Genomic DNA, 16,185 nt, shown 5'->3' with positions numbered 1-16,185 from the left:
TAAAATAACGGTTAAATGAATCAATGAGACAACTCATTTCAGCCACTTGTATCTGCGACCTCATTCTTTTGGTCATTACCCAATTACCTCATGACCATAGGTGAGGGCTGGAACGTAGATGGACCGTTAAATCGAAAGCTTTGCCTTTCGGCTCAGCTCTCTCTTCGCTTGCATTACTGCAGACGCTGCAGCAAACTCGGAGCTCAGACATCCGGAGGGAGCTCGGAATAGAGCCGCTGCTCCTTTGCATTGAAAGCGGCCAGTTTAGGTGGTTTGGGCATCTGATCAGGATGCCTCCTGGGCGCCTCCTGTTAGAGGTGTTCCAGGGCACATCCAACTGGTAGTCCCCGGGACAGACCCAGAACATGCTGGAGGGATTACATATCTCGTCTGGCCTGGGAACACCTCAGGATCCTCCAGGAGGAGCTGGGAGCATTGCTGAGGAGAGAGACGTCTGGAATACTTTGCTTAGCCTGCTGCCTCAGTGACTCAGCTTTGGATAGGCAGTTGAAAATGGATGGATGGATGAATGAATACTTTGCGCCATCTAACAAGTGATACTGCTCCTCTGCCCCTTTAGGTCTGCTCGTCTTTCTCGCTCTCTGTTTACATAAAAAAACACAATCACAAACAGCAGTGATAACATTTTTGTAATAAATTAGAAAATAGACACGATGCTAAAACTGTTGGCGATGTAGCAAAAGTTTCGGCTTGTTCCCGACTTTCTGGCTTCGCTGCACATCTGCCTAGTTTCTGAACCTGGTGGCTCCACAGAGTTCCATGGCCGACTTCTCACTCAGACACAATCTCAGGTATTCTTTAGTACTGCCACAATGTATCATCATACAATGGTTTGTATGATGTCCTATGAATTAGAGCCCCACGAATGGCATTACATGCTTAATGTAAAGTTACATACTTAAGGTTAATTTACGTAGGTTAGGTTTAGGAAACATGGTGATGACATACCTTGAAATGACTCAAAGTTAGCAGTTCTGAACACCAGTCTCGTGGGGAAAGTTGCAAGGGAACCAGCCTCCTTACAGGGCCGCAGGGGACAGGTTACCTCTTTACACCCGTCAGCTTATTGGTGATGTGATCATAGCCTTCTAAAGTACGTGGGTTAGGCATGAATTTCTGGCTCGTGATTATGAGGGCTGTGTACAAATTGTGGTGCATTACTTCAGTAGTTTGGTACCCCACCCTGCTCATAAACATTTGGTGATGACCATGTGTGAAGTGTATCTGTACTGCGTTGAATATAATGTTTCTTTTCTAGTTCATTCTCCCTTTCACTGCAGTGTTAAAATCTCTTCCAGTAACCGACTTGATATCAATGAATAGTTTCCTCATGGAGCACCCAGGTGGCTGCCTGGTGCATTCAGATGGAGGCAGAGGTGGCGAGGTGGGGGTTAATATTTGCAGGCTGTAGGAATGTGTTTGGAGTCAGCAGTGAGAATTCCTCAGATCTGCATTAGTAGGTCTCAACGTTGCCTCTTACCTCGCCAAACTATCTCATTCCCCTCGTTTCCCCCTCTTCCCCCATGTCTGTCTCTTCCGTCTCCCTCTACATTTGATCTCCGTCTTTATCGCCACGTTCCTTCCTTCAGTCTCGTCTTTTTCTTCTATGTTCTGTCTCAAGTTTTGATCCTCACCATCTCCCCTCTCCTCTCAGGCTCTTTAGATGTCTGTGAGACATCTAAAGAGCCTCAGGAGTTGGGGGTTGGGTAAAAAGGAAAAGATAGTGAAACTGTGTGTGAGTGTGATAATTCTAGCGCAGCTCTCTCTGCTGCTGCTGCTGCTGGCATCGTGTCCCCTTCAGTACGTCAGTCATGTATGATTTATGGAGCAGGTTCCTGAGGATTGGGCTTTGTTGATGTCATCCGACATTGTCTATTCATAACTTCTCATGAGGTAGTTCAACTGCGGACCAGGAAATAGTCAACACCCACCCACACAATCACAGTGTCTTCAGTGTCATATTGGACGTTAGGATTGTCACTTTGCTGTCTTGCTCTGGTAAAATCAGGACAAGAATCACAGAGGCAGAAAAGCCGTCCCTGTCAAGATTTATTCTTGAAATATATCTCAAAGAAAACATCTCAATTTAAGCTGAAACAGACAGTCGTTAACAGTTTGGGAAATGCACATTGTTTGCTTGCTAGCTGAGAGTTAAATAAGAAGATTGATGCCACTCTCAAATCTGTCTGTTAGAGGTTGTGTTACAGCCATAGCTGATTAGCTTTGCTTAGCACAAAACAGCTAACCTGGCTTTGTCCAAAGATGATAAAATATACCTACCAGAACCCTATTTTTTTTTTTTACTAATTAAACAAGTATATTTTAATTAGTGAACTTTAAACGTGCTGGTAGGTAAATCCTTCATCTATTTCCAAGTGTTTCCAATCTTGGTTCTAAGCTAAGCTAACTGGTACTTTATATCTTGTGTAGGAGAGTGGTATTGATCTGTGTATTTTTTACCATTGTTTGACATTTTAAAGATCTAGCAATTATCAGTTTTTGAAAAATATGAATTAACTGAATAAGAAATAAAAAATAATCTGCTGTAGGTGTGTCTTGATTCTTTAAATCCACTATTCACTTTGACTTCTGTTTTTGAAGTCACATTTTCCATTTTCCTTCAACACCGGAAGGCTATGCATTGTTTAGATGACGATCAATTTTCCATTCAGAATAGAAATTGTAGCACCCCTAATTCGCTGTGGCCCTAAAAAGTATGCAAGTTTATAGATCAAGTGGTTTGAAGTGTCACTACGTCTCCTCTGGCAACATATTGATGGCATTCACAAGGCTTTCCATTATGCTTTGCGGTGATACACTTGCTCTGCAGTGGTGCTGGAGGTGTCAGCTGCCCGCGTCACACAATGACACCCTCGAGTGTGCCAGCTCTCTGGTGCCAGACAGAGAGGAGGTGGGTACGGTGTGAAGAAAGAGGGGAAAAGAAAGATGAAGGCGGAAAGAAGCAGGCCGTCTGCGAGGTAGAGACAAGTGGGTGAAAAAGCGCGAGAGAAACTGTCTGAGGGAGGAGGGAAGGGATTGATGCTGGAGCAATGGGAGGACAAGAATAAAGGAAGGTGATGGGGAGGAGGAGGAGGACAAATCATTTGTGTTTATTGTCTGTCTGCTCAGTGAATCATTAGAAAATGAACCTCGTGGTTCAGGGCACCAGCAGTCACCTCAACAGCTCCTAGGCAGTAAAAATCACTTGTATCAACTAGTTTAAGTGAAGCGATGGTCTATAAACATTACACATCAGTATATAAGATATCACAGTAAAGAAACTTAAGTAAAGAAAAGAAGCAGAAGTCAGAAGTGGAAGTAAAACCTGCCGTTACCGGCTGTTCTTTGGTCAGCATGGGTCGTTGGGGTCACATCTGTAAGATGAAAGGAGAGGCTGCGGTTGGTTGCTTCCACAGAGGGATGGAAAGGTCAGGAAGTGGCCCCAGCACAAACACCAGACTCATTGTTCAAGTTCAAGGTAACACTGAATGGGGGTTTTCATTCAGTTAGCTTAGCCCTCCGTCCTCTGACAAGTTGCTGTTTTTAAAAGGCTCGTAATTAGGAGAAAACACTGCCTGTGGCAATGTCTGACGTTGGTCTCATGCTGTTATAATTGAAAACTAATTATGTCAATTTTATTTATTTAATTAGAGTTTTTTGTGTGGATTGGGCAGAGCATTGCTGTTTAACAGAATTAGCTGCAAAGTGTCTCTTAAATTATCGTGTGTGCACGTGTGTGTTTACATGCTCACACGTGGCTGGCGCTCAGGTGTGTCCAGTCTCTGCCCTCTCAGACAATGAACAAGGTCACAGCTAGAGGGTCAGATGTCAGGGCAGCGTTTCCCCTCCTCCACCTCTAGCAGCCGCCCCTCCCTCCCTCCCTCTCTGTTGTGTCTGTTCGGTCGTCAGCTCCTCATTAACTCCTCACAGGGGATTTCCTGTTCGCCTCCTTCGCTTCCCTGTTCCTGTTCAAACTGGAACAGCATATTAGCTCTTTTTACAAAACATGAATAATTAAATCTTTCACGGTTGTTGCGCTGAATATGCAAACTAACTGCTTAAAAGGTGTAACTACAGACTTGGAATGAAAAAGGTAGTCGGAGCACGACTAAACCAGCTACAGTGCCAAACCTTTGGGAAGTCCAGGACTGTAATTGATGACTTTGTGCTCTCATTGAGTACCGTGCAACACACACACGTCCACGTATACGCACTCGCACAAACACATAATTCAGAGTCTGACTCACCCCCTTTAACAGAAAGTCAATAACAATACAGGAATGATTAATCAGTCCCTCTGTGGCCCCTCCCTCTCTACTCACCACCTTCCACTCTCCCTTCTCAACCCCACTCACCCTCTCTCAGCTTAGTATTGATCTGAATGCATTTGCTTCCCATTTATCCGTTAGCCCCCCTCCCCCATCACGTAAACACTGCCACTGCATCGAGCGCTCACAAAGAACCTTTTACACAGGAGTGTCTCCCGTGCACACAAACGCACGCTCGCAAGCACGTGCAGCCACAGCAAGCGCACATCACCATGCGCGCCATCCGATACACTGATAGGTACTACACTTAACTGCATTGCGCGGAGGGATTAGGCTTGATTATTCTGGAGAGCAAATTAGGAGGTTCTTTTCATAGAGCAGGTGCATTATATGTGCGTGTACGTGTCTGTATGTGGCACACACATTAGCCTAAACACAAGGCAGCGTTCTCAGAGGTTTAACTGACAGCTCATTGGACCCCCCCGCTTTCCCCCTTACCATTCTGGTTGGTGGCACACAGGTTGCCATGACACCAGACTGTTTTGTCTGCCCTTTGACCTCTTTAAGGGGTGCTGTGGTCAATCAGGCATTACATGTGAGGGGCAAATAGAAGGGAGGAGAGGGAGGGGGCTGCATTTCCTCTGTAAAAATGAGGTCCAAAAGGTTCCTCTATACATCCGCTTTGTACAGAGCAGAAGGTGGGAGCCTCTGAGAGGCTCGCAGTGAAACAAAGACACATGTGCACATACAGACATGGCAGCGCTCTGCAAGGGTAAATGAACTAGGCTGGAGCTCCCAGGGGGTGGGGAGTTATTATGCTCATTGTGCAGTCGGCCAGCTAAAGCTGTTTGGCTGCTTCTTTTGAAGTTATATTTATCAAACCGGAGCAGGAGGCTTAGCACTCCAAGCTGGTGCATCGCTTTGTCCACACTGCAGAACGCATGTGTGCATTAAGATTGCTTTCAGATAACAAGAATTAAACACCCTTAAATGTTTGTCCTGACAATCTCAGACAGAAAAAAATAAGCATGAAAGAGAAAATGTGCTACAGTGTGCCTCCAGTCGTGTCTCCCTCAGTAACTTTGAGGGGTGAAACGCTGAAATGATATCGTCCAATAGAGTTATCCTCAGTAATTTCCTTGTAGCAAACAGCAAGTGTTCACAATAAGCTCGATGGTAATCATGTTGGGATAATTCTGTAAATATCCAAACATTTATTAATGGCGGCACTCAAGGCAAAGCAAAACATTTGAGCGTTAAGTGCAGCTTTTTAAAAGAGGGTAATTATAATGTAATTTACTCTGCAGTGTGAGTAGCTTTTTGCACTGTTCGTCCCTCTGTTGTGCACGTCAGAATTATTACAAAAGCTGGACACTGATTCATCTCTCATGTTATTTCATTTGACGATAATTGATTGGACTGCAGCTGTTTGATACTCTCAGTTTATGTAGTAAATGATGACCCTGTTCTGCCTGTGTTGGATGCTTTCCTTATATCCTTTACATTCCTTATAACTAAATACTGACATCAAAACACTTTCATTCAGTAGAGTCTACGCTACAGAAAGAGCATAAATCCTGAGCTCTGTGTGTGTGTGAAAAATTTGACTTTGTAGATTATATGCTGCCTGCGATGCATGAGATTTTAAGATTAAAATACAGCAGGATTAAACGCTACATTTTTTTTTTTCTGGTTTAAAATGACTCAGAGTGAACGTGTGTGTTATGTTTTGGAGCTGTTCTCTGGAGCAGCTCACGAGTAAGTCAGTAGCTTTTCATGGCGTTGTCCGTTGACACTTCAGCTGTTGCAGAGATTGAACCTGTGACCTCTTGGTTAAACAGTCTTTCTATTCACGGGTCCAGCTTGTCTCCCTATAACCTCTGTGCGTGTGTTTGTGTTTTCTGTGTGTGTTTCAGTCGGCCTCTGCTTCATGTCTGAGGAACACCTGGTACACTCTGACAAGGGAGTGATCTCAAGGTAACAATATTTCTATGTTATATACTTCACTCATTAATCGATCTGCTAATTTACATCTCCATTTCCATTTATCCACCCATCTTACCCTCCATGAGTCTGTCTGTCCTTTTGTCCTGATCCTGGGTTAAGTATTCTCCACGGCTGAATTTGAAGTTTGCAATACACAAGCGAAATAATGGCTCATACAAAAAATCACACTCGCACGAACAAATAAAATATTGGGAGGTAATTCAGTGATTTAAATCATGAGGGGAAAATGCACTAAAACAAAAAAATGCGCTGACAGAATCTGAACACATACAGCCAGATGTAATTGATTGGCCGATACTGGCCTCGTTGTCTGCCATTGGCCTATCGGCAAATAAGATGACATTCATTGATGGCAGTGGCCGATGTCTTACTGTTGTGTCACATCATTTTTGCACAGGCTAAAAAGCAGGGCTCAAAACTAACATCGTCCGGCCGTCCTGTCGTCGCAGGGACAATAGAAACTGTGTTTGGGCCGAACAGAGATCTTTCCCGAAAGCCCACTGGGACGAAAGGACGCCGTAAACTCACTATTAACACGTCAGAGAACACACCCAAATCCGTGTTGAAATCAGAAGGAGAAGAGCTAGTTAACGTTAGCTGTTAGCACCCGGTATCCAAAAATAAGCTACATTATGAGGCGTTCAAGCTCTAGGCAGTTAAAAAAAATAGTATTGGGTGAAGTTAAATTCAAATGTAATCTTGTAAAATGTATCTTTTAGTGAGAAACCTGAATAAATACAGCTGTTCAAAGAAGAAATGTATCAGTGTTTTCACAGCAATATAGAAAAGTTATTAGAGAGAGAATTAGTCAGAAGGCATTTGAATTGGTTATTTAAAAACTCAAGTTATTGAGGTAATGTTCAGGTTGTACGTATGATTGTGCTCATTCAAAGATGACTGTTAAACAGATCACTTGTTTTTTTTAATAATGAAACACTGGTATCGTCCCAGTATTTCAGAATCGTTGCATCCCTACACACAACAGTATAATGTTCAAAACTCATTTCATACACATTCATATTTTTCATCTGCACCCTGGATCTTTGTCCAGGACTCGTGTTCAATGCTTTGTGTGTATTACATCATTATAAACTCTTTGAGAAGGCTCCACTTTGACACAGTAATTTATATAGTTCCTTTTATTCTACCAGATATCTGGTCGGGTGCTCCTCTGCATGTGTTTACAAAATATTGACTGAAATGGGAAAAAAAGATATATACTTAGTTTTAATATTAGTAGAAGGTGATGTATTTGAAAGCTGTTAGAATAACACACAAAGGTGCCTTCAGTTTTGCATTTTGTGGGTCAGTGAAGTAGCTCCGAGTGTCCTTACTCACAAAACTCATTCATTATCTGTACATCTCAAATGACTTTATGAAAGGCTGTAAGCCAAAGGACGATGCCTGCAAAAAATGCAAACTCACACACACATACACACATGCGTTAACTAATTTAGGGCCTGGAGCATAATAGATTGGGATAACAAAAAGGAGCTTTAGGCCTTTTATCTTAAGTGGATTATTTGTCCTTGAATGATTTGGCAAGAAATTATCTTACAGGGTAATTAAAAGTTATGTAATCATTATTATCCCAGAATTCAATAATGCTTGCACACAGTTAAGTATAAAATAATTATCAAGTCACTGTGATGCTCCGGCTGACCAGATGCTAAGAGCCCAAACTCATTTATCATTATTATTTTATATGAAAATACTAAATAGAATGAGGGTGCACCCAAATTTTAAAGGATGCCATTGCCTCTGTGCTGTTTTATTCGGCATCATCGGCCAGCCTTGTTCTTTCTTACCAGACACCACCATGACAAACACAAACCCATACACACCAATGCTATTAAGATCAATACTTCCGTGGTGGCATTTGATTGGAAACTTTGGAAGGGCGGAGCCACGAAAGGCCAGACGCACACCAATCCCAGCACACGTAGATTGACAGCTGTGCCATAGCAACAGTTTGGCTAGTTGCCAGGCTGTTGGGGTTGCCAGGCAAAAGGTTCCCATGGCAACATTCATTTTGCCATCTTGTTATGTGAGGCTGGCGTCAACCAAAGCAGATTAGTGTAGGATAGAGCATTGCTCTCACCTGGGGAAAAGAACACATGCATATTTCAGCAGATCAAAGTGTTACTCTCTAAAATTACAAACATGCAACATTACGGTGATGTCAGCCCTCATTCAGAGGTTCTGTACTCCAGTGCAAAGCAATGGAAGAGGTGTTGTATAGATATTTCATGTAGAAACTGTTGAGAATCAGCTGTTACCTTGAATCCAGCCTTGAGAAGTATCCTCCATCTTTTCCCTAAGTTTCATCATGTTCATGTCGTCACTTACAGTATGAAGAGTGGAATTATCTTGTTCTGCTGACTGGTGAATCTGTGCATTTTTGTCATGCCTATAAGGGACAGTAACCATTAAGTGACATCCCAATGCGTGTGTCTCGGTGTGTGGATGATGATCAAGTGTGAGAGGAATTTTGAAGTTGAAGCGAGTCACCCTTTTTATGAATCACCCCAGACATTTGTCATGGTGGAGTAGTCTTTCACTGTTTAGACACTCAGACAGGCCTGCTTGAGGGTGGAGTGAGCAAGAGGGAGAGAAGGATAGCTGACATTGGCACAATTACACTGCATTTCTGCGTGATTTGACTGTGAAAATATTGCAGACGTGAGGTATAAAGTAAAGGAGTCTGTTGGCATGAAGAAAGGCCGGCCGACACGTGTGGAAAGAGAAGGCGAGGCGGGGGGGGGTATGAAGACATAGGGTGGTTAAAAGGGTAAGAGGCGGGAAATGGGGACCCATGAGGGCTGAAGCGGAGAAAAGGTTGGGTGAGTGAGGAGAGGGAGGGGAGGAGGAGGGGCACTTTGGGACAGGAAAGTAAAAGGCACTGAGAGCTGCAGACGGAGGAGGATTAGGACCCTAAACACATACCACAAAAAAAAGGAGGAGGAGAAAGCAAATTCACCTGGCAACATTTTTACAGTAACACCAGCATGTTGCACGATTGGCTGAGGGGTTTTAACAGCAGCTATCCAGTTTCATCCTGTCTCTGTCTTCTTTCTTGTGGACTTTGCACAGTTCAACACTAGGTCTGCAGAAAGATAGGTGCGGTCTATGATCTTAACTCCTGTATTGTAATGCGCCTTTGTTGGAAGATGGATTCCTTAAATCCCACATGCCAAGCAGCATTTTCATGCAGAGACTGCAGAGCTCCCACATACTGCTCTCCTTTGTCAGCGTTGCACACTCTACTGATGTTTTAACTTCACATTTTTTGCATATTTGCAAGATAGCGTTTGTTAATACATTTAAATTTTTGTTAAAGGTCTGCTGAATCTCTATAAATGGCATTTACATAGCATATCATCTTGCCCCAGTTACGTCTGAATCTGTGCTCAGGGTAATGTAACACTCCTGGCTTGTAGCTGTTGGAATGTAGCATTGTGCCAGCAGACGTGGTACTGTAGCGTGCAACAATTACGACTCCTACAGAGAGGACCCGCAGATCAAAAAAAAGTTTTAGTTAAACGGTATTTTTTTATCACTCAACGTGACGTGAAGGAAATTCCATTTTGACTGTGGAGCAGAAGTTGCCCAGATTTAGATATCACAGCTGACAGCAGACTCGATGGTGATGACAGTGTCACAACAGATGGCATTTAACTCCCATGAAAACCTGTCAGCTATTAAGTAGAATCAGACAGCTGATCTGGATGAAATGCTGCAGTGTGTGAGTGTACGAAAGTGCAAAGCCAATCAATATGCTTTAATAATGAGTTGGATGCGGTAGCTGCTGCTTTTTAAATGTTCGGGAGGGAAGAAGATTTTAAACATTGCGCTCCAGTATGTGACAGGATGAGTGACTGTGTACTTGTACTGTCCTGTGTTTAATAATGCGAGGACAGCAGAACAGAGCATGGATGAGAAGTAGAGACATGAGAGGGCGTTTGCACAGTCACCAGTAGAGGGCAACAACTCCTAAGAAATGGGTGGAAATACTATGAATGAACATTTGAAATGAAGCCTTTGTAGTACTCACACCTGCACGAGAGGCTTGGATGTGTGGAGATTGATTTTCATAGGTCTGCTACAGTGTTGTCAAATTTGAGACCGGTAGTTTTGTCAAAGACACAACTTGTGTCTGGTGTTTTGTTCCATGCTGTCCTCCTGCAGTACATCTGATTGTGTCAGCTGCCTGGTCTTTGTCCTCCACTGGCATCCATCTGCATATATGCGATTGAAACTCTCAGCGCTTGTGTATGTACCTGCTCTACATGACCTACCTCCAGGCCTTTTGTGCAATCGTCAACCTGAGCTCCTCCACTGCAGCCATCCCTGTTGCATCATGGCCATTGCAGCAGTCAGTATAGGTCCTTCCAACCTTGTTATGCGTGCAGATGTGCTTCCCATTTCATGTTGTAGAATGGTAGCATGCATCTTGGGATCAGAAAAATTCCAATTTATCCACCATAAGCACATAAACACACCAATTTAGCTCAATAGGAAAAGGTGATTTTTTTTTCTTGAGTATGTATGAGAATCTAAATTCCTTTGCCCTGATCCAAAGAATAAAAAAAACAGCATGAAGTCATTTAGTAGCACAACAAAATATGCATAAAAGAACATCAAAGCCTGTACATCCTCAAAACTCACTTAACGATTTAGTCAGGGCTTTAAGGTTTGAGCATATTGCTCACACAGACAAGAGGTGAGGCATGAGGTAGTCAGCTGACAGGTAGACAGGAGCCAGACAGGTGTATACGTAGAGTATGTACACAGACACCTTCGTCCTGCTGGTGAAGATCTTGTCTGGAGAGCAGCTCTACAGTCTGTGCTCTGCAGTGTGAGGTAGTTGGTTGTATGGTTTCGCATAATAAACAGCACGGAGATAACTGTACAACCTTCTAGCTTTCCCTGCGGAGTCACTCCTTGCCACGTCTAATGTACCACCAGCAGAGAGGTAAGTATGTTGTTACTCCGCCAGTCGATCTCCTAGTGGTTAATGACACGACTCGTCCTTTTCAACTGCGACAGCAACTACGCCCTGAAGGTCTTATCAGACACTCTCCCCTCGGGCTAAAGTTCTCACGAAATTTCCCCCGTGAGCTTGTCTGTCATTTTGGGTGCAATATTTGTAGCAACTGGACATGTTTGTCAGGAGGACCACCTGCTGCTTGACAGGCAATCATTAGTTCCTACTGCAGCAGAAATGCCTTTAAGAGAGGACACTGAGCCTCCATTTTTATCCAAGATTCTACTCTGAGGTCAGATAAGGGACTGTGTGTAAGCTATTAGTGTGGGTAGGGAGGCTAAATTTAGTTTTTCATTATATTTTTATTTTATTAAAGATTTTCACTTGGAATATAGTCTGTCAAGTCATTGTCACTGAATGAGGTAACACAATGGTGACTGAGCCTATGACCTACTGATGAAAGCATTGCAGTATCTGTATGTGCAGAATTATGAACCAGGTCTCGAGGGTGACGTTGGCTCAATAAAATGCTGCATTAAGTAACAGCTAATGCAACCCTTGCTTTTCCTACTGCTGCAGCTTCACATTAAAAGCATTTACCTGGTGAAACAGAAGTTGTCTTTTATTTTTAAGGGGTCACAAGAAGTGCAACCTGTTTGTCAGTGAGCTCAGCACTTACTACTGTCATTCATCAAAAATGCGTCTACAAAACAAGACGACGGTCGTTTTTCGGCATTTGTTGACAGCTGATCAGTTTGAAATATTGCAGGAGCAAAATGACAAATGGGAGCAGCCAAAGTGAGCTGTTAGATGAAGTGCTGCCGGCGACAGGCTGCACACCTCCAACTTAGCGAGGTAACCAACTCCTTTCACTGTGCCCCGCTGTGTGCAGACCCATGCTGTGCAGCGTAAAATCAGATTATGGTCTCTCACAGAATGATGAAAAAAGGCCAATTATTGTCTGACTTCTTTATTGAAACAACAATAGTTTGCTTTGCTGCCTCTGTGCCCTGAAGTATTTAACCACATTTGCTGTTACCACTAGCAACTACAGGTATGGCCAGATCAACCAGGACTGAAATCTTGAAGACTGCCACTTAGACATATTCTTTAGAGCCTTTCTTTGACTAAGAATAACTGCAATGCACTCCCCTAATACCTTAAGACAATATATTTATGGTAAACATAAGAAACTTGTTTTTATTTTTAAATCCCAAAGCCCATTTTGGAGAAAAGGGCTGCTATACAAACTGTTAAGTCACTGAATGACTGACATAAAGCCCTGATACTGAGACACTATTCTTTTCCTCTACATTTAACAACAGTCGGCTTTATGGCTCCTTTTTTTAACGATAAAGCTCACAAGAAAAGAATGAAATAATGAATAAATCTGGGATGAGAACAAGTTATCCCAGCAAAAATTGAGATGTGGAATGACTGTTGTTTGAACATCCAGTCAAGACATCCTGTTATGGTCCAAAAATAGCTCCAGAATGATAGTTGTGCTGACATCCCCGACGTTACCTGGCCATCAGCTGGATGTTCTTACCAAGTGTCCTAGCAATGTCCAAATATGACATTAACGACCAAATAATAGTATATATGATATATATTTCTGGGGGGGGAGCCCTTCTTTGCGGAGTTTGCATGTTCTTACCCTGTCAGCGTGGGTTTTCTCCAGGTACTCCCACAGTTCAAAGACACGCAGGTTAATTGGTGACTCTTAATTGTCCGTAGGTGTGAATGTTTGTCTGTCTCTATGTGTCAGCCCTGTGATAGTCTGGCGACCTGTCCAGGGTGTACCCCGCCCCTTGCCCAGTGTCAGCTGGGATAGGCTCCAGTCCCGCCGCGCCCCTCAACAGGATAAGCAGTTATGGAAAATGCATAAAAAAATAATAAAACACATGCATTTGCTTTTGTTCATAGCAATAATATGATTAATAATTCCTGGGTGGTAACTGAGGCTCTGACTGGACTATTATTGGATGTAGAAACGACGTCACCATCTTAGCGTCTGCCTCATAACCACGTTGCAGTTTCTGGCGTCCGACTGGAACCATTTTGGGCCAGGGACGCGACGTCACCGTCCAACTAATGTTTGCTGGGTTCCTGCCCTTTAACCAAAAGAAAAATTGATAAATCTCCCTTGTTAATGTCCACACAGTCCCTAATGAGCCACAACACAACATATAAATTACACTAGTCACATACATTATACACAGCCTGGCTGCAGAGATCACAGAACCCTTGCCTGTGCTCGGCAATAATTGATTAGATCCATGTATTACTGTGTGTTACAACAGGTAGAGGAGCCCAATGTTATACACACATGCTACTGTGCTGTACGTCCATGTTACCACTTTGTGCAGTCCTCTGCATCCATGCCAGCACACACTATCACACAAATATTTCCAGTTTCATTACCCTCCTCCGCCTCCTCCTCCCCTTCCTCCCTTCCCCTCAGTATGTCAGACTGGTGGTTTGAGACAGCAGCCATCTGCAGTGCGTTATAGCCAGCTCTCCTCCCCTCCTGGAAAGGGGGGAAAAAGGGGGCATATATCAGAATTGTGCTGATTCGGCACTGTCAGTCGAAGCGTTCTTTATCATCCACCCCACAACGCTGCTCTCCTGCCAGAAGAGACAGCTGAACGTCTGACAGTTGTAAGGTGTGCGGGGCAAGGATAATGTACATGGGAGGAAGAGCTGTCTGCCCTGCCTCATCCTCTCTCTCCCCCTCTCACCGTCATACACCAAATGGTAAAGATTGTTTATGCCAGTGACCGGTTATACTTGGCTCATTTTCCAGCGTGGCAGATGCTGCCCACTGTGCATATGTGTGAGCAGATTGTTATACGAACATATTCTCATACATCCACACGCACATATGCTGCTCTTAATGTCTTACGAGGTTGGAATTGTGAGTAAAACGCCACAACCTCTCCCAGTACAAAGCATCACGGGTTCCTTGAAGCACCCTAAAAATTCCTACATCGCTCTCTTTAAAGCGCAGTTTACCCTTTTTTCGCTTTTTTCTCTTTGCGCACATACACTACTTTATAAAAACAGGTGTGATGATAAGCAGTGTGCTGCCAAAAACGATGCCGTCTCCGATCTCTCGGGATTTTAACGGAGAACTAGAGCATCCTAAAACAGACAAGGCAGACACCATCCCAGACTGATGATGTCATCCCTGTGAAGCACTCCCAGTGCTTTGTCTCTCAGTGGCACTGCAGAGTGCAGCCTCAGGCGCACACACACACACACACACACACACCCAGACACACGCGCACACACACCTGTCTGTGACATTCTGTGTTTGTCACTCAGGTTCGGACACTGCTCATGTCACAGCGAGCTGCTTTTTCTGGTATTTAAGTCAAATTGATGTCCAGTTAGCGACTGTTTCAGAAAGCCGTGCTGTAACGTAGTATTCCGGCAAAACATATAGAGGCGAGAGGCTCCTGCACGCTATAATTTATTCACCATCCAGATCTAAGTTTTGTAAATGTACAGGAATTTGTCTTGGTGACATTAATGCGCGATCAGATAGGATACATGTGCTGCGCAAGCACATATTGCACAGGAGCTCACTTTGAGTGCAAGGGACGATGCAGAACACGCAGCACACACATCACAGCAGACACTGTTAACACATTCAGCATGTTGTTTCTATGCAAATTTAGGTGGCATGGCATTACAGTATGATTGCGGCTATGGAGGAGGATGTGAAGAGTCCTGTAGTGCATCAGAGCTGTGAATAAGACAGTTATACAGAATAGGATCAAAGCAGAAAATAAATTCAGCTGTACTGTGTGTCTAGAATACCTGCTGCTGTTTTGACACAGACTCGTCTATAGGCAATGTGGGTACATCATGAATATTCATGAGGTATTATGAATGTATAGTGTCGTGTTTTTATTCTAACCTACATTTCTGAAAGGTTGGATCCTCGTCTTGCATATTTATAAAACAGAAGCCTCATCTGAAAGGCTCCTGAAAGAAGGTGAAGACGAGTTTGTCTCAGTCGATTCCCATCATACGTAGTTTGTCAGTTCTTTTTTTTTTTTCAAGGAGAGGGCTTTTAAAATTCTCACCAAATGCCACAAGAGATCGATGTGCTTACTTGTCCCTGTGTTTTTTCTCAATTTCATACCTTCCATTTTTGTTAGCGAGGGTGTTCACTAGCAATCCATCAGAAAGGTATCACCACAGGCCTCAGCTACCGCTCGCTCTGTCAGGCCAAAAACAAAACAGTGTCTTTTCTTTGTCAGTTTACCCTCATTTGCTCTAAATGTGTGACACGTCGGTGATATTCTCTGTTGTACAACACGGTCAGAACACTTTAGGGCCATTAATGATGCTTACATCAAGTGTAGTGTTTATGCTCCATCTCGCTGAACAGACAGCCAATCAGCGGGTCTAAATTAGATTTACTTTCATTTCTGAATTTCCCTCAGGGCCGTATGATTCTGTTATCCAACAAACACAGCGGCAACTCTCTGTCCTCTCGGAGAGGAGCACAAATATTAGAATCAAACTGCCTTCAGACATGTGAACTGACTGAGCAACCGAACTGAAATAATAAACGTAGAGAAATCTCAGAGATTTGGAAAAATATTGCACATTAAATATGCAAACTGTTGCAATTTCTTTGTTTATGCATGCAACACAAAGCGTGGGTGTGCATGCAGGATTTATATGTGTTTCTCTGTGTTTCATAGTGTTTAAACAGCCTCCATTTTGGTTAGTTTGGATGTATTGAACAGTGGTTCTAGTGCCATTTTGGACTGGTTTCTGAATTTGAGTGTTTTTGAATTGTTTTTCTCGACTGTATCATACTGACGTTTTTGCTTTTTTAATAATGTGTATTAGTGTAAAAGTGGGATAATAGTAGCACATACA

The sequence above is a fragment of the Epinephelus moara genome, chromosome 6 (assembly GCF_006386435.1).
Source record: "Epinephelus moara isolate mb chromosome 6, YSFRI_EMoa_1.0, whole genome shotgun sequence".
NCBI classification, from domain to species: Eukaryota; Metazoa; Chordata; class Actinopteri; order Perciformes; family Serranidae; genus Epinephelus; species Epinephelus moara.
Note: the sequence above shows the minus strand (reverse complement) of the source record.